The following is a 24257-nucleotide window of genomic DNA, read 5'->3' on the forward strand; positions in this document are numbered from 1 at the left end:
TAATAATCTCGGTTCATTATCACAACATTCCCCCCTTTATCTGATTCCTTGATCACTATCTGTTTGTTGTTTCTTAGGGATTTAAGGGCAAGATAAACAAACTTTTGAAACTCAGTGTCAAATACTAGAGCACAGACTCTTACAAAGGGACTATCCTCTACCCTTGCTGAGGCAAACCAAAGAAGAAGTGGATAAAATTCCAAGAGATAATTTGTTAGTGTATAAACATAAAACTAACAAACAAAGTGGTGCCAGACTAAATACACAAAAAGAGGGCAAACTTGTGTTCAGTACACCGTACAGTTTAGAATATCACAAAATTTGTGATATTATAAAACAATCATTACCTATTCTGGCCACCGATACAAACTTGACACAGATAGTTACGGAGGGTTGCAGATATGTAGCAAGAAAGAGTAAGACTATTGGAAATATTATAGCACCCTCCGATCTTGCTAGTGCCAATACACGTACTTGGCTCCCACAAAGGTTTGGTTTTTTCAAATGTAGGACACAAAGGTGCAAAACCTGTAGACACGTAGTGGAAGGGGCAAATTTTACCTCAACTTCAACAAGTCGCACATATAATATTAGATTCAATCTTAACTGTAAATCCAATCATGTGATTTACCTGCTGACCTGCAGGGGGTGCAACATACAATATGTCGGGAAAACCAAACGACTTGTTAGGGACAGAGCCCAGGAACATGTCAGGGATATAGAAGACCCAGATATCTTCACTCCCGTAGCCAGACACTTCAAATCTGAACACTCGGGCAATGCTGCCCTTTTGTCCATACAGGCAATTGACCATGTACCACCACATAAAAGAGGTGGTGATAGAATCCAAAGGCTGGACTATAAGGAAGCCCAATGGATTTTTCTACTTAACACCAGATATCCATATGGCATTAATAAAGAAAGCGATGTCAATCTGTTTATCTAACATTACATTTCCTTTTTTGTTACACTAAAGTGATATCCGGTATAATTATACTTTTTCTAAAAACCAACAGTGCATATAGCCAATAATAGTGTATTATAACTGCTCACCAAATTATAACATACCTAATCTAGGGCTCAGTAACTAGGGATTATGGGTACTTTTGGTTTTGTTGCACTCTTACATCTAGGACTTTGTCTGTGTCTGTATCCCCTTCCTCAAATCTATTTAAGGTACCCCTAATATGAGTCATCAGCAGCATAATTTAAGAACACATACAAATGTATATACATTCTTATTCTTTTTAAGTTGCTCTTAATTGAGCCAGTTTGGATTTCTAGTTAATTTTTGTTATATAATATACTAATGTGCCTATAATCTAGCTGCTTGAACTCCCTCTCTGTACCCTATGCCATTCTGTCAATTTTTTAGCCTAACATACTCAATTTAATAGGACAATAAGGGGTTAATTTTTTTTTTTTTTTTTTTTTTTTTTTTTTTTTATTAATGTGTGTTGTTCCTTTAAATAGGAGTAACAGCGGCAGCAATCAGATAGCAGTGAACAAGTGTGCTGAGGACACACGAAACATGTCTGCTGTGCTGCACTGTTACCCCTTTTGTCAGTGTATGCTGTTTTGAGCTACGGCTCTACTTGTTTTTAGTGTTACACAATAAAGCCTTTTTACTTTTACAAACTTTGTTTTTGCTGTCCCCTTTTTCACTGGATTAAGTAGGTTTGTAGCCCTGTAGCCGTTCTCTCACGTTGCACTTTATATGTTAAAGTTGTTTTCCTAGGAATAATTAGTCAGTTTATACTACAGTCTCAAGGTGTTTACTGTCCCTTTTAATCAGATCTAGCTTTGTGCTATCTTGTTGTTAATCCTTGTTTAATGAAGATAACATTGTGACAAATTGATCAAGATATTGATTACCTAGAATATATTTATATTAATTATCTCTGATATTAATTAAAGGGATTTAGAGGTTAAAGGTGCAATAATGTTTAAATATAATATATTAGATCAGTTTATTATTGTACCACTGATTGTAATATAACTATGTATTTATGTTTAAATATTTTTATTGGAATTTTCATAACATATATGCCAAAATAAATAAGGCATTACAGAAAAAAAGACAACAAAAGAAAAAGTACAAAAAATATAAGGCATTGGGCACCCGGATGGGGGAAGGTTGACAATACAACATCATTCTAATACAACAGTTGCTGCCCGTGTATATAAAGATAAAATGAGAAGAAAAAAAAATCAAAGAAGAGAAAAAATAGAACAAACCCATCATCAACACATATCCTTTATATAACAGTCTATTGCCTTTAATTTTATGAAAACTCGTATACACCTTGGTCATCTTAAAGTCTTACCTTAGATTAAGCTGCAAATAGCCTCCTGCACCTTTTCTATACCAACCAACAGGAACAATAAATAAATTATTGTTTCTGGCCACTTTGAAATGTCTGCCAAACTCAGCCCACTGATGACATCATGATCTGGGCTGCATATGGCATCCAATCACAAAAGGCTCACTAGTTGGATTCAACAGACGGTCATTGCTATTCAGCAGAGTGCCTAGATGCAGCCCAGATCATGATGTCATCAGTGGGCTGAGCTTGGCACCAGATCATGATGTCATTAGTGGGCTGAGTGTGGCAGCCATTTCAAAGTGGCCAGAGACAATATTCATTTTAAAATAACTGTTTAACTGTTCCTGCTGCATGACATAGAAAAGGTGCTGGAGGCTATTTGCAGCTTATTCTAAGGTAAGACTTTAAGATGACCAAGGTGTAGACTGTCCCTTTAACTCCTGCAAAGTCAGCTATAGAGCAGCAATTAAGTACTGGGAGATAGCTGAGCATATCTGGTGAGCAAATGACAAGAGACACATCTGTGTAGCCAAAAGTCAGCTCTCAGTAGTACATAAGTTTGTTAACAGAAGTGAAATTAAAAGCATCATAAAATGACACATTCTATCTGAATCATGAAAGTGTAATTTCCTATCCCTTTAAGTAACAGAAAATGTCTGTGTATAAAGTCTTGCTGGTGATTAATAATCTGGATTGGTGTAGGCCGGGGGTTAATTTGATATTGTTTTATGTACTGTTAAAGGGACAGTAACGTCAAAATTAAACTTAAATAGATTGGATAGAACATGACATTTCAAACAACTTCAAATACACGTGCACGCCCCTAAGCTCATATAATATCAGCCTCCTAGGTTTACTCTATAACAAAAGTTACCAAAAGAACAAAGCAAATTAGATAATAGAAGTAAATTGGAAAGTTGGGTAAAATTGCTGCTTTATCTGAATTATCGGTGTTTAACTTTCACTGTCAGATTTGGCTTCTGTCTGATGTTGTTTTCCTAATTATTCTGTGATATTGTGTTTTTAATTATACAAAAAACACAAAATACTGGTCTGGATTATAATCACTTTTCTTTCATGTAATTAGCAAGAGTCCATGAGCTAGTGACGTATGGGATATACATTCCTACCAGGAGGGGCAAAGTTTCCCAAACCTTAAAATGCCTATAAATACACCCCTCACCACACCCACAATTCAGTTTTACAAACTTTGCCTCCCATGGAGGTGGTGAAGTAAGTTTGTGCAAGATTCTACGTTGATATGCGCTTCGCAGCAGGCTGAAGCCCGGTTTTCCTCTCAGAGTGCAGTGAATGTCAGAGGGATGTGAGGAGAGTATTGCCTATTTGAATACAATGGTCTCCTTCTACGGGATCTATTTCATAGGTTCTCTGTTATCGGTCGTAGAGATTCATCTCTTACCTCCCTTTTCAGATCGACGATATACTCTTATATATACTATTACCTCTACTGATTCTCGTTTCAGTACTGGTTTGGCTATCTACTATATGTAGATGAGTGTCTTAGGGTAAGTAAGTCTTATTTTATTATGACACTCTAAGCTATGGTTGGGCACTTTCTATGTAAAGTTCTAAATATATGTCTTTAAACTTATATTTGCCATGATTCAGGATAATCAGTATTCCTTTAAAATCCAGACTGTCAGTTTCATTATTTGGGATAATGCATTTTAATTCAATTTATTTTTCTTTACCTTGGAAATTTCAATTGATCATTTTTCCCTGTGTGCTGTTAGGCTTGCGGGGGCAGAAAATGTTTCTTTTTATTGCGTAATTCTTGGCGCTGACTTTTTTGGCGCAAAAATTTCGTCATTTCCGGCGCCGTAGTTGACGCCGGAAGTTGTATTCTGTTAAAACGTCATTTTTTGACGCATGTGTATTCAGACATTTTTTTGCGCCAAAAAAATGTGGGCGTCGGTTCTGGCGTCAGAGGATGTGGCATCATACTTGGCGCCAAATATATGGGCGTTGTATTTAGCGCCAATAATGTGGGCGTCATATTTAGCGCCAAAAAATGTGGGCGTATTTTTTGTTTCACTTTTTTTCCTCACATTATTTAAACCTCACTTTTTTATTGCTTCTGGTTTCTAGAAGCTTATTATTTTGCATTCTTTTCCCATTCCTGAAACTGTCATTTAAGGAATTTGATAATTTTGCTTTAAATATTGTTTTTTTCTATTACATATTGCAAGATTTCACTGTTCGTGTTTCAAAACAATCTAAGAGGATTCCTGTTGACTGAGTTCAGTCCTACCAAAGCTAAGTTCATTTATTTTAAATGTTATGAATGTTTATCTTTAGCTATGGTTTGTAATAAATTATCATGATAAACTTTTACATGCAGAATCCATTAGTATTTATGCTTTATATATTGCCATTCTTTTTACATCTTATGTAAAAGAAATATTTAGAAGATTTATAAGAAATATTTTTCTGATTCTATTTTAAAGGCTTTGTCTGACATTGTGCCTTCTAATAAAATTTTTAGGTCTTTTTCAAACTTCTTTTTTAATTATTGAAGTTTCAAATGACCAACAGCATACTGATTTATCCTTCTCTGATGATGTTTTTTCTCATTCAGAATTTTCTTCATCAGATATTGACACTAACAAATCTACTTTTTTATTATTTTTTTATGAAAGTACATTTGTTCTTTGTTGAAAAGGTGTTGATTATTTTGGATATTAAGGTAACTAGTTCTTTTTCAAGACTAGCTAACACTATTTCTGCTTATTTATTCTTCTGTGTTTTCAGATGTTTTTTTTCCAATTCCTCATACTAGGGAATGGAATAGGCTGAGAATTTTCTTTTATTCCTTCTTCAAAAGTTTTAAACTATATTCTTTGCCGGCAGTTAAATTCAATTTGGAGGGTTCTCCAATTTATTGGGGCTATCTCTACTCCTACTAATTATGCTATTGTTTCTATAGCAAAATAGTATTTATTTTCCTTTAGATGGTTGTATCTTATTTATGGAAAATTATTTAGTTTCAGGTACTTTTCTTGGACCTGTGATTTATTTGGATGATGTTGCAATTGCTTCATTTTTTCTGTTTACTTTAAAATAAAGTATCAGATTATGATTTATTTTAGCATTGTTAAAGGGACAAAATTTACTAGACTAGGTGCTGTTGCATTTGTCTTGTTGTTTTGCATTTATTGATTATGCAAGTCCAGTGTATTGACTGGTCCTTTAACTGGACTATCATGCTAATAATTTCATTTGTGTCTTCATTTTATTGAATATATTCGCAAATGAGGTTTAATCTATGTCTTTAGCTGTTTTAGCTAGAAGAATTTTGTGATTTCTAAAAATCCATATTTATTTTGTTCTAAGATAATCAATTATTTGTTTTATAATTGGATTCAATTCTTAACTGTTACTCTGGGCTTCAAGATTGAGTTCTAAGACTAAAACTTTAAGCTTATACTAGTTTGGTTGTTCTTATTAAGGAACGAATTCCTGAATTCTTTCCCAAGTAACATGTTTTAATTGGAAATTTTTCAGTTCGAAATCAGCTCCCTAAAATTGCGATGTACGTGCCGTATTCCAGCTTGGCTGGCAAGGGGCAGGTTAAGACTTTTTTGAAATTTCTTTGATTTTATTCCAGTAAGGCTAACACTTTCTTTAAGTGTGTTTCGGTCCTATATATTTTGGGTACTGTTGAAGCATGGCTGATCACCCGTGGGGTTCAAGCGCAGCTCAGACCTGGAATCTTCTGGGGTATTTATTCCAGTTCCATTTTTAGGAACTGGGTTTTGGAGTTTTATTCAAACTATTCTGCCTTTTTATGGTCAGTGATAGCATTATTTGTTTTCATTAGATACAATAAATGCATATTTTCATTTTTCTGTTTTCATTCAGATTATTTTCTGAGGATGCGGAATCTCATATGATTCACTTTGTTCTTCCAGGACATAGTTAGAGGATCTTTTTTTCAAAAGCTCTTGATTCCTCACACAAGGGTCACCTTTTTTAGGTTTCCAGATAGGTTGTGTCACTGTCTTTGTCTCTATCAGACAAGGGACAATTTTATTGGGTTCCGTCTGTCGGTACCTTTAGTCTCTATTATTTCCTTCAGTTGCTATATATGCATAGAAGTTTTAGGTCTTATGGCCACAGCATTGGATTCAATTCCCTTTGCTCATTTTCAATAGAAAGAACCTTTCCAGTCTTTTATGCTGAATTATGGTGCAGGGATTCTAGGATTTCGCATTTTAAATCTTTGAATCCTAATATTTATCTCTCTTGATTTGGTGGTTAAGATCACCATCATTTAGTTCTACAGGTCTCTTCATTTCTTTCAACCTGGACCATGATCTCTACAGATGTGAGTCTTTTTGGTTGGGAGGCTGTCTGAGGATCTCTGTCAGCACAAGGGGTTTGGAAATCTCAGGAGGCGAGATTACCATTTGATATTTTAGAACTCTGTGCTTTCTCAGAGTTTTTCAGTAAGTTTCTTTTTGAAGAAGAGACGTTTATTGTTTTTCAGACAATATCACAACTATGGTGTATGTCAATCATCAGGGTAGGACTATCAGTCCTTAGGCTGTGACAGAAGTGTCTCGGATATTAGCTTGGGCTAAATCCAGCTCCTATCTAAATTCTGTGGTTCTTTTCCCAGGTATAGATATTTGGGAAGCGGATTATCTCTGTTAATCAAGCTTTACTTCCGGGAGAATGGTCTCTCTTACCCAGATATGTTTTTCAATTTTTCAGATGTGAGCATTTCTAGAAATAGATCTGTTGGCATCTCATCTGAATAAAGAACTTCCCAGGGGCCTATTCAGGTCCGGGGATCTTCAGGCGGAAGTAGTGTATGCATTGACATTTCTTTGGAATTATCTTTTTGCCTATTTTTTTCCGCCTCTAGTTCTTCTTCCAAAGTGATTTCCAAAATTCTTATGGAGTATTTGTTTGTTATGCTGGTGGCTCCAGCATGGCCTCTCAGGTTTTGGTATGCGGATCTCATTCGGATGGCCAGTTGCCAACCTTGGACACTTCCGTTTAAACCAGACCTTCTTTCTCAAGGCCCATTTTTTCCATCAGGATCTCAAATCATTAAATTTGAAGGGATGGAGATTGAACGCTTGATTTTTAGTCATAGAGGTTTCTCTGACTCATTGATTAATACTATGTTTCAGACTCGTAAATCTGTCTCTAGAAAGATTTATTATTGAGTCTGGAAGACCTACTTTTCTTGGCATTCTTTTAAAATTCATAGAATTTTATTATTTTTTCAGGTTGGTTTGGATAAGGTTTTGTCTTCAGTTCTTTGTTAGGACAAATCTCTACTCTTTCTGTTCTTTTTTCACAGAAAGATTGCTAATCATCCTGATATTCATTGTTTTGTACAGGCTTTGGTCCGTATCAAGCCTGTCATTAATTCAATCTCTCCTCTTTGGAGTCTCAATTTGGTGCTGAGGGCTTTACAGGCTCCTCCGTTTGAAACTATGCATTCTCTGAACATTAAATTACTTTCTTAGAAAAGTATTGTTCCTTTTGGTTATTTCTTCTGCTAGAAGAGTTTTTGAGTTATCTTCTCTTTTTTGTGAATATCCTTTTCTGATTTTTCATCAGGATAAGGCAGTGTTACTTCCTGATTTTCATCATTTTGTTCAGGTTTTGATTTGTATCAAACCTGTCATTAAGCCAATTTCTCCTCCTTGGAGTCTTGATTTGGTTCTGAAGGTTTTTCAGGCTCTTTCATTTGAGCATATGCTTGCTCTGGACATTAATTACTTTCATGGAAAGTATTGTTCTTTTTGGACATCTCTTCAGCTAGAACAGTTTTTGAATTATCTGTTCTATCTTTTGAATCTCTTTTTTCTGATTTTTTTCATCAGGATAAGGTGGTTTTTGCTGTCCTCATTTCAATTCTTACCTAAAGTTGTAAATTCTAACAAACATTAGGGAGGAATTATTGTTTTCCTAAGACTTCTTTGGTGAGATTCTTACTTTCTTTGGATATGGTAAGAGTTTTTGAAATTCTATGTTGAAGCTATTCAGATTTCAGATCGACTTCTAGTCTATGTTTTATCTTTTCTGGTTTTAGGAAGGTCAAAAAGCTTCTGCCATTTATTTGGCATCTTGCTTAAACTTTTGATTCATCATGCTTATTTGGAGTATTACGGCTCATTCTACTTGGTAAGTTTCTACTTCCTGGGCTTTTTAAGAATGAAGCTTCTGTTGATCAGATTTGCAAAGCAATGACTTGGTCTTCTTTGCATACTTTTACTATGTTCTACCATTTTGATGTTTTCTCTTCTTTAGAAGCAGTTTTGGTAGAATGGTACTTCAGGCAGCTGTCTCAGTTTGATTCTTCTGCTAATAATTTCAGTTTTTTTCATTATAAAAATTGAAACTTTTTTGATTTGGGTAGTGGATTAATTTTTCAGCGGAATTGGCTGTCTTTATTTTATTCCTCCCTCTCTAGTGACTCTTGCGTGGAAGTTCCATATCTTGGGTATTTATTATCCCATACGTCACTAGCTCATGGACTCTTTCTAATTACATGAAATAAAACATAATTTATGTAAGAACTTACCTGATAAATTAATTTCTTTCATATTAGCAAGAGTCCATGAGGCCCACCCTTTTTTGTGGTGGTTATGATTTTTTTGTATAAAGCACAATTATTCCAATTCCTTATTTTTTTATGCTTTCACTCCTTTCTTATCACCCCACTTCTTGGCTATTCATTAAACTGAATTGTGGTTGTGGTGAGGGGTGTATTTATAGGCATTTTAAGGTTTGGGAAACTTTGCCCCTCCTGGTAGGAATGTATATCCCATACGTCACTAGCTCATGGACTCTTGCTAATATGAAAGAAATGAATTTATCAGGTAAGTTCTTACATAAATTATGTTTTTATTTGCATGAAAAAACATTGTATATCATTATATAGTAAAAAGCAGCATTACATGATATATGCACACAATGGTATAAATATACCTAACACTTGTGCTCTTGATACAAAGGGATTTATCAGCCATATAATGTCCCCTTTAGTTATAGTAGCCTTTTAAATTAAACTGATTATGACCATGTATGTACCGGTTACTGATATTGTATCTCATTAAATAAAATCAGTTTCCCCTCAGTAATTCCTCTGGTATATAACATGTACAATTCTAAGCATCTATTGCTATAAGAAAAGGTTTATCCACATGATGTGCACATTAAATATATCTCCCAGATGTCAATCATTTGAGGCTGATGTTCTTGTTTATATAATTCTCTAACATTGTTTTCTCCCCTATGTAAAACAAACGTACAACTCCTAACACTGGCATATTAATAAACAACACTGGGGTGCTTTGGGGGTGAATGGTTGTGTAAACTGGTCAGTATGAGGACAGATTTGTATATTCCTGTGTGGCATTTCTATTCTATCACATTGATATGAGAGAAACTGAAGTGCGCATATATAGAGGAACAAAGGACAGCAGGAGGGGACTTCCAATCTGGGGCTGTTATAACTGGGATTTAGAAAGTATTATTTACAATAACATCCTTTTTGATGCTTCTATTTAGAGAGTTTGTCCTCTTTACAATAATTGTAAAACGGTTTGTACACTGTGTTTATAAAGTTTATTTTTGTGTAAATGTTTGGTGTTTTGTGATATCTTATTTCAATAAAAAAAACTTCTTTCCACTTTCTAAACATATGAAAGGTTTCTTCCCTTGTGAATCCTTTCTTGAGTTTTCAGAGTACTCATATGTGTAAAACTTTTTCCACACTCTGTACATGTGAAAGGCTTTTCTCCTGTGTGAATCCTTTCATGAGTTTTCAGAGTACTTATTTGTGTAAAAGTTTTCCCACACTCTGTACATGTGAAAGGCTTTTTTCCTGTGTGACTCCTTTCATGCTTTTTCAGATCACTCTTTTGTGTAAAACTTTTTCCACACTCTGTACATGTGAATGGCTTTTCTCCCGTGTGACTACTTTCATGAGTTTTCAGATGATTCATATGTGTAAAACATTTGCCGCACTCAGTACATGTGTGTGGTTTCTCACCTGTGTGAATTCTGTAGTGTTCTAGTAGAGGAGACTTCCATCTAAAGCTTTTCTCGTATTCTGTATATTGAAAAGGTTTCTCCTTTGTATGAATCATTTTGCTAGACTGTAGACTTTTCCCTTCTTTAATATGTTTTGAAAATTCAGTAAATGTGTGTGGTTTATCCTCGGGGATAATAATTTCACTAGATAAGGCATAAATGTTGTCCTCTTGTTTGATGACTAAATTACTCTCTGTACATAGTGATTGCTGCCCAGTTCCTGCCAATTCACCATCTCCTTTAAATATCTGCTGTGATATCCCCAATGTTTAGGAGGATAGATATGAACTATTGATGTGTTAGTCTACATGAAAAGAAATGGAATAAAGAAAAATAAGAATGTTTATTCATTTATAATATAATACATCTAAATAAAAAAGATTAGGTTTTATACTAAAAAATGTCTTCAGTTTTTTTTATTTACCTGTAAATCACAAATTAAAAAAGCATGACATAGAATGTAAACATTACTACATCATAGTAAACTAAATCACTGGTGAAAACAAGTTATAGGGCCGCATTAAACAAGGTGTGTGTGGATAATGTTCTCTAAACTGTTAATTTCAATTGTTTTCTTGGATAGAGTTAAGAAAAGAAAGATTTTTTTTGGTTTACATAGAGTGATAATATATGAGATGTTCTTTTGGCACATTCTGTCCATTTAAAAGAATCATAAAATAAAGAATTACCAAACCACAGATGCATAATAAAAATACAATGCAATAAAACTTACTATGGCCTAGATTTAGAGTTTGGCGGTAGCCGTCAAAACCAGCGTTAGAGGCTCCTAACGCTGGTTTTTACCGCCCTCTGGTATTTGGAGTCAGTCATTAAAGGGTCTAACGCTCACTTTTCAGCCGCGACTTTTCCATACCGCAGATCCCCTTACGTCAATTGCGTATCCTATCTTTTCAATGGGATCTTTCTATCTCCGGTATTTAGAGTCGTGGCTGAAGTGAGCGTTAGAAATCTAACGACAAAACTCCAGCCGCAGAAAAAAGTCAGTAGTTAAGAGCTTTCTGGGCTAACGCCGGTTTATAAAGCTCTTAACTACTGTGCTCTAAAGTACACTAACACCCATAAACTACCTATGTACCCCTAAACCGAGGTCCCCCCATATCGCCGCCACTCGATTACATTTTTTAACCCCTAATCTGCCGACCGCCACCTACGTTATCCTTATGTACCCCTAATCTGCTGCCCCTAACACCGCCTACCCCTATATTATATTTATTAACCCCTAACCTGCCCCCCACAACGTCGCCGCCAGCTACCTACAATAATTAACCCCTAATCTGCCGACCGCAAGGCGCCGCCACCTACATTATAGCTATGTACACCTAATCTGCTGCCCCTAACACCGCCGACCCCTATATTATATTTATTAACCCCTAATCTGCCCCCCACAACGTCGCCTCCACCTGCCTACACTTATTAACCCCTAATCTGCCGAGCGGACCGCACCGCTATTATAATAAAGTTATTAAACCCTAATCCGCCTCACTCCCGCCTCAATAACCCTATAATAAATAGTATTCATCCCTAATCTGCCCTCCCTAACATCGCCGACACCTAACTTCAAGTATTAACCCCTAATCTGCCGACCGGAGCTCACCGCTACTCTAATAAATTTTTTAACCCCTAAAGCTAATATTAACCCTAAGACCCCCCTAAGTTAAATATAATTTTATTCTAACGAAATAAATTAACTCTTATTAAATAAATTATTCCTATTTAAATCTAAATACTTACCTGTAAAATAAACCCTAATATAGCTACAATATAAATTATAATTATATTATAGCTATTTTAGGATTTATTTTTATTTTACAGGCAACTTTGTATTTATTTTAACCAGGTACAATAGCTATTAAATAGTTAAGAAGTTAAAATAATTACAAAATTACCTGTAAAATAAATCCTAACCTAAGTTACAATTAAACCTAACACTACACTAGCAATAAATAAATTAAATAAAATACCTACAATTATCTACAATTAAACCTAACACTACACTATCAATAAATTAATTAAATACAATACCTACAAATAACTACAATTAAATAAACTAACTAAAGTACAAAAAATAAAAAAGAACTAAGTTACAAAAAAAAAAAAATATTTACAAACATTAGAAAAATATTACAACAATTTTAAACTAATTACACCTACTCTAAGCCCCCTAATAAAATAACAAAGCCCCCCAAAATAAAAAATGCCCTACCCTATTCTAAATTAAAAAAGTTCAAAGCTCTTTTACCTTACCAGCCCTGAACAGGGCCCTTTGCGGGGCATGCCCCAAAGAATTCAGCTCTTTTGCCTGTAAAAAAAACACATACAATACCCCCCCCCAACATTACAACCCACCACCCACATACCCCTAATCTAACCCAAACCCCCCTTAAATAAACCTAACACTAAGCCCCTGAAGATCTTCCTACCTTATCTTCACCATACCAGGTTCACCGATCGGTCCTCGGAAGTCTTGATCCAAGCCCAAGCGGGGGGCTGAAGAGTGACGTCCATCCTCGGGCTGAAGTCTGGATCCAAGCGGCGGCTGAAGAAATCCATCATCGGGCTGAAGTCGGAAGTCCATCATCGGGATGAAGTCTTCTATCAAGCCGCATCTTCAATCTTCTTTCTTCTGGAGCGGAGCGGAGCCATCTTCTTCCAAGCCGACGCGGAACATCCTCTTCAAGCGACGCCTACTCGCCGAATGACTGTTCCTTTAAATGACGTCATCCAAGATGGCGTCCCTCGAATTCCGATTGGCTGATAGGATTCTATCAGCCAATCGGAATTAAGGTAGGAATATTCTGATTGGCTGATGGAATCAGCCAATCAGAATCAAGTTCAATCCGATTGGCTGATCCAATCAGCCAATCAGATTGAGCTCGCATTCTATTGGGGAATCGTGCACAAGCACGTTTTTGAAGCTGGCCACGTCCGTAAGCACCGCTGGTATCGAGAGTTGAAGTTGCGTTAAATATGCTCTACGCTCCTTTTTTGGAGCCTAACGCAGCCATTCTGTGAACTCTCAATACTAGCGGTATTTAAAAGGTGCGGCCAGAAAAAAGCCAGCGTTAGCTACGCATCCCTTTGGCCGCAGAACTCTAAATCTAGGCGTATGATTTTTAAAAGAGCAATAGATTGTTTTCTGATAAATGTAGTTCTGCACCTGTACCATGTGACAGCTATCAGCCAATAACAGACTCATATTTTAATATAATGGGAATTCCTGCATATGCTAAGTAGGAGCCGGAGCCTCAGGTCATTTAAAGGCTGTGTACAATTTAATAATGAAAATAAATTACAAACAGCAAACAGCTATTTTATATAAAAAATAAAGCTAATGATGAAATTTCCCATGCACTTTACACTATTTTATACACCGGTAAAACAAGTCATTAGAAACACATTAAAGGGACAGCAAAGTCACAATTAACCTTTTATTATTCAAATTTAAACAACTTTCCAATTTCCTTCTATTATCAAATTGGCTTTATTCTGTTGGGGACCTTTGTGACTAAGCTTATAATGCACTATGGTGCGCTAGCTGCTGATTAGTGACACATACAAGCCTCTTGTCATTGGCTCACCTTATGTGTTCAGCTAGCTCCCAGTAGTGCATTGCTGCTGCTTTAGAAAAGGATACCTAGAGAAAGAAGAAGATATCATAATAGAGGTCTGTTGGACAGTTGTTTAAAATGATATGTTCTATTTAAATGATGAAAAACATTTGGGGTTTCTTGTTATTTTAAGGGTAAACCAAATGTACAGGACACTGTCCCTTTAAGTCTGTGATCATGTGACAAACAGCAGCAGCTGAAGGTGCAGAATACACTTAGATAAGAAAAGAGGGTTTAAGGGAAGGTGCTAGAATCCAAAGATATCAACACTAAAAACATGTATCAACCAAATTGATCATATATCAAACATTTATTAAAATAAAAAAGGATTATTCCAATTAATAAAAGGGACGTCTCCCTGTAACAAATATACTTAACAGTCTAAAATACAAGATAATTTTTAAAAACAAAAAGTGTGGATAGTACTAAGCTGATTTATAGATTATTCTAAAAAGAATCCTATTACATATATATTATCATAAGGTGCTAACATAAGATCAGTAATACAGGTGAAGCCTTCCGATTGCAGACACTTATGTAAAGAGACAATTTCTCTATTTTGTTCGTTACTTGTTACAGTCTGTTCAAAGAAGAAAAGTTCACAATTTGTTACAGTCTGTTCAAGTGAGAAAAAGTTCACAACTTGTGTAAAAAGACAGATGTCAGATGAATACAACGGAAGTTGATATGCAAAATAAAGAGAGCGGCAATTTATACAACGTTGGCGTTGAGAGAAAATTTCCAAGCATCGAAGACACCGCTTTCATATAACACTGAATGACAGAGAGTGTACCTCTATTTATTATAAGTTGAAGGTTGTGTTTTCCATACACATATATGGTAGGTTACCCTTTCTTGTTATGATGCTGTTGGCTCACTCGCGCTTGGTATTTTCCTTGAGCGGGTAACTCTGTAGTGTTCTCGGCATCTGACGTCACCTGTAGTATTCCGGTGAAAGGGAAAGCCAATTTATCTGCTATTCTCAGCTGTAAATTTCCCCAAAAAAGAGAACCCTGCACTTAGTGCTTTTGCACGCAGGGGGGAGTCTTAAGTGGGTATACAATAGTCCTTCCGACCTCAGTTCCCAGAATAATTGTTGTGAAATTATTTTTGTTGATTCCTGAATATAATAAAATAACCCGGGTTATATTTGAACAGTTACTGAAAGTTTTAAGTGTAGATCAAAATATCACACTGTTACACTGCCACACACGACGCGTTTCCCCCTAATAAAATAAAAATGCCCCCAAAATAATAAAAAGCCCCACCCTATACTAAATTACAAATAGCCCTTAAAAGGGTCTTTTTCGGGGCATTGCCCCAAAGTAATCAGCTCTTTTACCTGTAAAAAAAGTACAATACCCCCCAACATTAAAACCCACCACTCACACACCCAACCCTACTCTAAAACCCACTCAATACCCCCTTAATAAAACCTAACAATAACACCTTGAAGATCACCCTACCTTGAGAAGTCTTCACCCAACCGGGCCGAAGTCCTCAACGAAGCCGGGCAAAGTGGTCCTCCAGACGGGCAGAAGTCTTCATCCAAGCCGGGAAGAAGAGGTCCTCCAGACGGGCAGAAGTCTTCATCCAGGTGGCATCTTCTATCTTCATCCATCCGGCGCGGAACGGCTCCATCTTCAAGACATCCAACAGTTCAAACGAAGTTCATCTGAAAAATGAAGGTTCCTTTAAATGACGTCATTGAAGATTATAGAATAGATTATAGAATTCTATCAGCCAATCAGAATTAAGGTAGGAAAAAGATTGGATCAGCCAATAGAATGCAAGCTCAATCCTATTGGCTGATTGCGTTGAGGACTTCAGCCCGCTTGGGTGAAGACTTCTCAAGGTAGGGTGATCTTCAAGGGGTTAGTGTTAGGTTTTATTAAGGGGGTATTGGGTGGGTTTTAGAGTAGGGTTGGGTGCATGGGTGGTGGGTTTTAATGTTGGGGGGTATTGTATTTTTTTTTACAGGTAAAAGAGATGATTACTTTGGGGCAATGCCCCGCAAAAGGCCCTTTTAAGGGCTATTTGTAATTTAGCATAGTTTAGGGCTTTTTATTATTTTGTGAGGCTTTTTTATTTTATTAGGGGGATTAGATTAGATGTAATTAGTTTAAAAAACTTGTAATTATTTTATTTTATGTAATTTAGTGGGGTTTCATACTTTAGATAATTGTATTTAATTGTATTTAATTGTAGTTCATTTAGGGGATTAATTTAATTATAGTGTAGTGTTAGATGTAAATGTAACTTATGTTAGGTTTTATTTTTCAGGTAAATGTGTCTTTATTTTAACTAAGTAGCTATTAAATAGTTAATAACGCTTTAATAACTATTCTACCTAGTTAAAATAAATACAAAGTTGGGGCGGAGCCTATGCTTGGAGCGGCAGGACGTGTCTTGGTGAAGCTCCTGCATATATTTCATTAATATTTCATTAATTGTGCTTTTTTAGCTGCACCTAGGAAGATTTATTTTGCTGGGACTGTTATACTTGGAAGCTACAATTGTTCACTTACTACATCGATAGCTCAGGAGCAGAAAATTGACACCCTGACCTATGTTCTTCAAGTGAGCCACGCACAACAGCTTCTGCGATCAAGGCCCTCATTGACTTGCAGATAGTGAACGGCGTGACTGGGGCTGCCACATGTATTCCCCCCCCCAGACCTCTGGGTCAAAACGTACATAGATACGATTATTGCTATACACCTTTGTTCTACATCCATTTCTCTGATGGTTCATGACTATTAATGGGAGATTTAGAGAACCCAGACACCGCTACTAACATGGTGGACGTGGTAGCATGGGGTGAAGATCTGCAGCGCAAGCTGGATCTTCAGGTTAAAAGATTTGAGCTAATTCTGAGGAGTGAGGTGATTGGTATTCTTACAGTGCACGACCATAACTGTGCTGCACTGAACGAGGTACAGGCGAAGAGCATGGCTGGACCTAGCATAGAGAATGGTTATGTGATCTGGGATGTTTCTCCTGACCTGGATGCGCATTTCTTTGAGACGCCTGACTTGGAATGTGAGGGGCCTGCCATACAGAAGAGTGATCCTGCCCTTAAGGAACCACAGCTCCGGGCTGTTACTGATGAGAAGGGGCTAGCTAAGAGGGCAATTTGTGGTGACACAGTGCAACTGTTGGTTGTGAAAATAGATCTAAGATGTCGGCAATGGAGCAGGGTAATGCAAAGTGCGCCTTGGGCGCCTGCCGTTTTGCTGTATGAGGTGGTCCCCTCCTCGGATGGCCCACGAGTTGGGATAGGATGACTGTTAGTTGTACCCGGACTGATTACCTCCTAATACAGACCTAGGCAGATTGAAACACCGGCTTGAGACGTTGTTTCATTGATGTGTGAGGAGAGATTTCGCAGCTTGCAGTTACAGATATGCTCAACTGTTTGTGTTTCCTATCAGTTAATGGCGGCGGTACTATTAGACAAGGTGTGGGCTAAAGTGAGATATTAGACCTAGGATGAAGAGGTAATACCACACATAATAACACTTTAAAGAGAGCAATAGCTTGCTATGTATTGAGAACTTGTTGCTCAATGTTTGTTTCATATCCAGCGATATTACAACTGATATCTGATGATGGACAGTTAAATCTGAGACTCCGCTGCTAAAATCAATCTACACTTCTGTGTGCTGGGGAATTTTTTTTATTATGCTTAGGGTTTATACCTATACTAGTTTTTCCCACTAATGCAGACTGCAGCGGAAGTCCCCTTTAATATGCTGCGTTATCTCTGGAGCGGCAGACTGAACTGAACTGAATTGACACGGAACATTTGCTCCTTGCGCACAGAACTCTAACCAGTGGAGCCCTTTACATGACACACGCCAGGGAGTGGGCTGCGGAGGTCTGAAGCTCTGCAGCCCTGCTTATGAATCTGCTTTAATTTCGCAGTGACATTTCCTGTAGCACAAATGCTGTAATAGATATTTATGCTGTGGTACTCATGAGGACTTCTTGTCTGACACCTTTCTATATGTTATTGTACATTTTTGTCTGCCTTCCTTAGTAGACTGTTATGTGTTAAATAGCCCAGCTCACTGTTTAATCTTAGTTAACACTTGTTAAGAGCAGTAGATATGTTACACTACTATATTTACCCATTTTATGCTTACATACAGTAACCCTAATGGCCGGCTGGAAGTATATAATACTGTTTCTAACAGTTAAACGTGATATGCTTCTTTGAATGGAGTGGGTTTGCACACAGTTAGAGGTAATACTGTTAATTTGCAACAGGCACAGTATAGTTCATGCCTTGACCACATCCAGTCTAGGGTAAGTCAGATGTGGGAAGTTAATATCCCATGTTATAATAATACACCTGGTTATCTTTATATTTAGTGCCTCTAATGTCTGCCAGTGTCATCCAACACCACTGTGTATACTGTTAACAGACTGGTGTGTCATCTTATGCCCATATTGTAAGATGTCTTCTACTTTGTTTTCATTGAAATATACCTGCTATTGGAGTAAGCTCCCACACAGACAGACGCTATTTGGTGTACCCATAATAGTTACCGTCCAGTTTAAGCTTTATTTCCACTTAACCTAAGTTACACTTGTTATAGATTCTGGACATTTTCTACTGTTACAACCCTTTTACTAACTTTACAGTAATCTTAATGGCTGCTTGGAAAATTCAGATTATATAACTCTATGTTTTGCAGCTCAGTGGACTACCCTATATTCGCAACGTAGGCTACTTACTACACCACTTAGTCAAAATATCTCCTCTGTGTGAATTAGTTCATGCACAGTCAGACGATGTACTCCTATCTCACAATGGTCATAGTTTAGTTAATTGCTATCCCCATTTAGTCGCAAACCTCTATAACCCAGAAGGTATGGTACAGTATAGCAATAGAATATTACAATTCTCTACATATGTTCTTATTGCCTAATTTTACCCTTATAGTAGCAGTACCAGTAGACAACTACACGTAGGCAAGATTATATACTGTGTTGCACTGCTTCACCACTTAGCTATCTTTTTTGGTTAATGGACTTTAGAAATATTACAGTACTTTTGTATATGCATTGCGAATTTTCCACTTTGTAGATTTAGAAGCTCATTTGTGCCCTCATTGTATGCGTTTCTTATGAACCTGTTAGAGATACTGCATCCAAATCTCTGTTTCATTTGGATACGTTTCAATACCCCTAAGATGGTTCCTTCCCATCTATGTTGGCTAATCCTAGATAATGGGTCCACAAGCGACCCCTTTATTTTCGGTCCCCATACTCCCCCTTCTATTATCACGCAGCATTTTGCGGCCCTTGAGTGGCTGGTTCACTTTAGCATGGGGAATCCTTCAAACCTGGTATAATATTACTAGTCATATGTGTATTATAACATATATTACATGTTTGAACTGTAGATAGGTTATATAAACATAAAATGAGGTTTACTATCTGGGCACAAGAGTGGTCTCTTTATCTGAGATTACCCACTATTATTTTGCATTCACTGCAATATTGAGAGGTCCAAGAGTGGCCTCATCTGTCACCTAGAGGGTATATAGTCTATTAGGTAACTATCCATTGTAGTGCATGTGTAATTTGTCATATGAATATCTGATATACTTTTCTGTTTATTCTGGTTGTACACAGTGAATTTATGTTTCTGGTTGTATCACTTATTGACAAATACTGTTTGTATGCCTTGATTTGAACCTCAATAAAAAATATTTAAAAAAAAAAATAAATAAATACAAAGTTTTCTGTAAAATAAAAATAAATCCTAAGCTAGCTACAATGTAACTATTAGTTATATTGTAGTTAGCTTAGGGTTTATTCTACAGGTAAGTATTTAGATTTAAATAGGAATAATTTAGTTAATTGTTGTTATTTTATTTAGATTTATTTAAATTATATTTAAGTTAGGGGTTGTTAGGGTTAGGGTTAGACTTATGTTTAGGGGTTAAGAACTTTTTTATAGTGGTGGCAACGTTGGGGGCAGCAGATTAGGGGTTAATAAGTGTAGGTAGGTGGCGGCGACATTGGAGGCGGTAGATTAGGGGTTAATAAATATAATGTAGGTGTCGGCGATGTTGGGGGCAGCAGATTAGGGGTTAATAAGTATAATGTAGGTGGCGGCGGTGTCCGGAGCAGCAGATTAGGGGTTAATAATATAAAGCAGGTGTCAGCGATGTTGGGGGTGGCAGATTAGGGGTTAATAAGTGTAATATTAGGGGTGTTTAAACTCTGGGGTTCATGTTCGGGTGTTAGGTGTAGACATAAAAGTATTTCGCCATAGGAATCAATTGGGCTGCGTTAGGAGCTGAACACTGCTATTTTGCAGGTGTTAGATTTTTTTTCAGCCGGCTCTCCCCCATTGATTCCTATGGGAAATCGTGCACAAGCATGTTTTACCTGCTCACCGCTAACGTAAGCAGGGCTGGTATTGAGGTGAGATGTGGAGCAAAATTTTGCTCTCTGCTCACTTTTCTGCGGCTAACGCCGGGTTTCTAAAAACCCGTAATACCAGTGTTGTCTGTAGGTGAGCGGTGAGGGAAAACTGCTTGTTAGCACCGCACCCCTCCTAACGCAAAATTTATAATCTAGGTGAATATTTTCTCATCATTATATAAAACACAACAGTGTGAGGCTGTTAATAAAGATTTATGTCAGGTTGTGCATATTGCCATTTAGCAGAAGCTCTGTAAGTATGAAGTCTCTCTGGTTCCTCCTGTGATATCACTGAGTGTTACACAGATATTTATACTAATGTGGTAGTGTCACCTTTCTCTGTGTGACTCACATGAGTACAACTTGTCAGTTGGTAGACAATGAGAGGGTCACACCTGGACTTTTGTTCTCATATAGATGTCTGTTGTCCCCTCTGGTGTCACATGAATACAGAGTCCCTGCCTCCCCCTCAGGGTGTGATTATCATATGGATAAGTAAGGAGGAAACAAACTGTTTATTTAAAATGTGAGAAATGTTTCTGTTGTGTCCTAAAAAACATCAGGATACAGCATTATATTATGTTTTTATTGATGGAAATTGTTATTTTAACAGAACTTAGTTGCAAACAGATGTATAATATTAGCATGTTATTAGATACATGTGAGATACAATGCTGAGTATTTCAATACTAATAATTTAACCATTTAATTGTTTGTTCACTAACTGTATAATCTATGTTTCTTTTTCTAATCTTTCTAAATTATAATTATTTTTCTGACTATATTTTATTCTACACATATAAATTGCTGTACTCTACAACTAACTGAGTTTTTGTAATTAGTCACTGTATTACCTTTTGTATTTAAAAGAAGCCAGCAGCAGATATATAACATTTATTTCCATACATATAATATACACTTATATACATGTACACAAACCATATTGCTCTAACTTTTTTTTTAAAGTTAAATCCATACTTTGGAAAAGCCTAAAATTAAATATTTTACACTAATTTCTAAAGTAACAGACCTGCAGAGTTGTGTGTTTGTTATAAATTGCTTCATCATTTATTTTATTATTTTTAAAAATAAGAAAATAGTAAAAAAAAAATACATTTAAAATGTTAAATGATTGTAAAGCTGCATATATTTAAAATTAAAATAGACAAATTGTTATCGGCTGCACCTGGAATAACACCAAGCTCACTATGTAGGAACCTCCTAACTAAGGTACCATTAAATAACTAAAGTGAAGGACAAATTATAGGAGCGCCAAATAGGCTAAAGGTGATAATCACGGCTAGATCGGGACTAGTGAACCAAGATATATAAACAAATTGTAAAAAATTAGAAAATGGATTAAAACTCAGAGGAGGCGGACAGGTTATGGAGCAGCGGTCTTTGTGACCGCTGCATCATAACGGCTGTTTCTGGCGAGCCTGTAGGCTCGCCAGAAACACAGGGCATCAAGCTCCATTCGGAGCTTGACAGATAGGCCCCATTGTATAGTTACAAACGCAGGATCTTATTCCCCCATAGACTTTAATGCAGCCTCATTTTGAACAAAAAAATAGCAGCTGACAGCTCGCACAAGAACGAATGCAGGATGCAATGAGATATATTTATGTATTTCTATATATATGTATATATGTATTAATCTGTATATATATATATATATATATATATGTCTGTAAATACATATATACACACATATAAATACATATATACATATGTATAGAAATACATGCATATATTTATACATATCTATTTTTATACAAGTGTTCATATGGATCCCTATGTAAAAACATAAATTATGCTTCCCTTGTGAATCCTTTCATGAGTTTTCAGAGTACTCATATGTAAAACTTTTTCCACACTCTGTACACGTGAAAAAGTTTTCACCTGTGTGAATCCTTTCATGTGTTTTCAGACTATTTATTTGTGTAAAACTTTTTCCACACTCTGTATATGCAAAAGTCTTTTATCCAGTGTGAATCCTGTCATGATATTTCAGATGACTCATGTGTATAAAACTTTTTCCACACTCTGTACATGTGAAAAGGTTTTCTCCTGTTTAAATTATTTCATGAGTTTTCAGATGACTCTTTTCTGGAAAACTTTTTCCACACTCTTTACATGTGAACGGCTTTTCTCCTGTGTGAATACTTTCATGAGTTTTCAGATTACCCATTCGTGTAAAACTTTTCCCACACTCTGTACACATGAAAGGCTTTTCTCCTGTGTGACTCCTTTCATGAGTTTTCAGATGACTTTTTTCTGTAAAACTTTTTCCACACTCTGTACATGTGAAAGGCTTTTCTCCTGTGTGAATCTTTTCATGCTTTTTAAGATCCCTCTTTTGTGTAAAACATTTTCCACACTCTATACATGTGAAAGGCTTTTCTCCTGTGTGAATCATTTCATGATACTTCAGATGACTCATGTGCATAAAAATTTTTCCACACTCTGTACACGTGAAAGGCTTTTCTCCTGTGTGACTCCTTTCATGAGTTTTCAGATGACCTTTTTCTGGAAAACTTTTTCCACACTCTGTACATGTGAAAGGCTTTTCTCCTGTGTGAATCATTTTATGATATTTCAGACTACTCATTTGTGTAAAACTATTTCCACATTCTGTACATGTAAAAGGCTTTTCTCCTGTGTGAATCATTTCATGCTTTTTCAGATTACTCTTTTGTGTAAAACTTTTCCCACACTCTGTACATGTGAAAGGCTTTTCCTCTGTATGAATCCTTTCATGCTTTTTCAGATCACTCTTTTGTGTAAAACTTTTTCCACACTCTGTACATGTGAAAGGCTTTTCTCCTGTGTGAATCCGTTCATGCTTTTTCAGATCACTCTTTTGTGTAAAACTTTTTCCACACTCAGTACATGTGAAAGGCTTTTCTCCTGTGTGAATCTTTTTATGAGTTTTCAGATAATTCATTAGTGTAAAACATTTGCCGCACTCTGTACATGTGAAAGGCTTTTCTCCTGTGTGGCCCCTTTCATGAGTTTTCAGCTGATTAATTTGTGTAAAACATTTGCCGCACTCAGTACATGTGTGTGGTTTCTCACCTGTGTGAATTCTGTAGTGTTCTAGTAGAGGAGACTTCCATCTAAAGCTTTTCTCACACTCTGTACATTGAAAAGGTTTCTCCTTTGTATGAATCATTTTGCTAGACTGTAGACTTTTCCTTTCTTTAATATGTTTTGAAAACTCAGTAAATATTTGTAGTTTATCCTCAGGGATAATAATTTCACTAGATAAGGCATAAATGTTGTCCTCTTGTTTGATGACTAAATTACTCTCTGTACATAGTGATTGCTGCCCTTTTCCTGCCAATTCACCATCTTCTTTAAATATCTGCTGTGATATCCCCAATGTTTGTGAATAGTCATTGGTGTCTAAGACTGTAGTAAAGGATAGATATGAACTATTGACGTGTTTGTCTACATGAAAAGAAATGGAATAAAGAAAAATAAGAATGTTTATTCATTTATAATATAATACATCTAAATAAAAAAGATTATATTTTATACTCAAACATGTCTTCAGTTTTTTATTTTTAAATTTACCTGTAAATCACAAATTAAAAAAGCATGCCATAGAATGTAAACATTACTACATCATAGTAAACTAAATTACTAATGAAAACAAGTAATAGACCCATTAAACAAGGTGCATGCGGATAATGTTCTCTAAAATGTTAATTTCAATTGTTTTCTTGGATAGAGTTAAGAAAAGAAAGATTTTTTTTGGTTTACATAGAGTGAT

General features: G+C 36.2%; 1 pseudogene; it reads right to left on the reverse strand.

Annotated features, from left to right (window-relative positions):
• Window positions 1-22631: 22631 nt before the first annotated feature.
• LOC128661331 (oocyte zinc finger protein XlCOF6-like) overlaps window positions 22632-24257 on the reverse strand; it is a 33994-nt pseudogene continuing 32368 nt past the window's right edge.

Source organism: Bombina bombina, chromosome 5 (genome assembly GCF_027579735.1).
Source record: "Bombina bombina isolate aBomBom1 chromosome 5, aBomBom1.pri, whole genome shotgun sequence".
Classification (NCBI taxonomy): domain Eukaryota; kingdom Metazoa; phylum Chordata; class Amphibia; order Anura; family Bombinatoridae; genus Bombina; species Bombina bombina.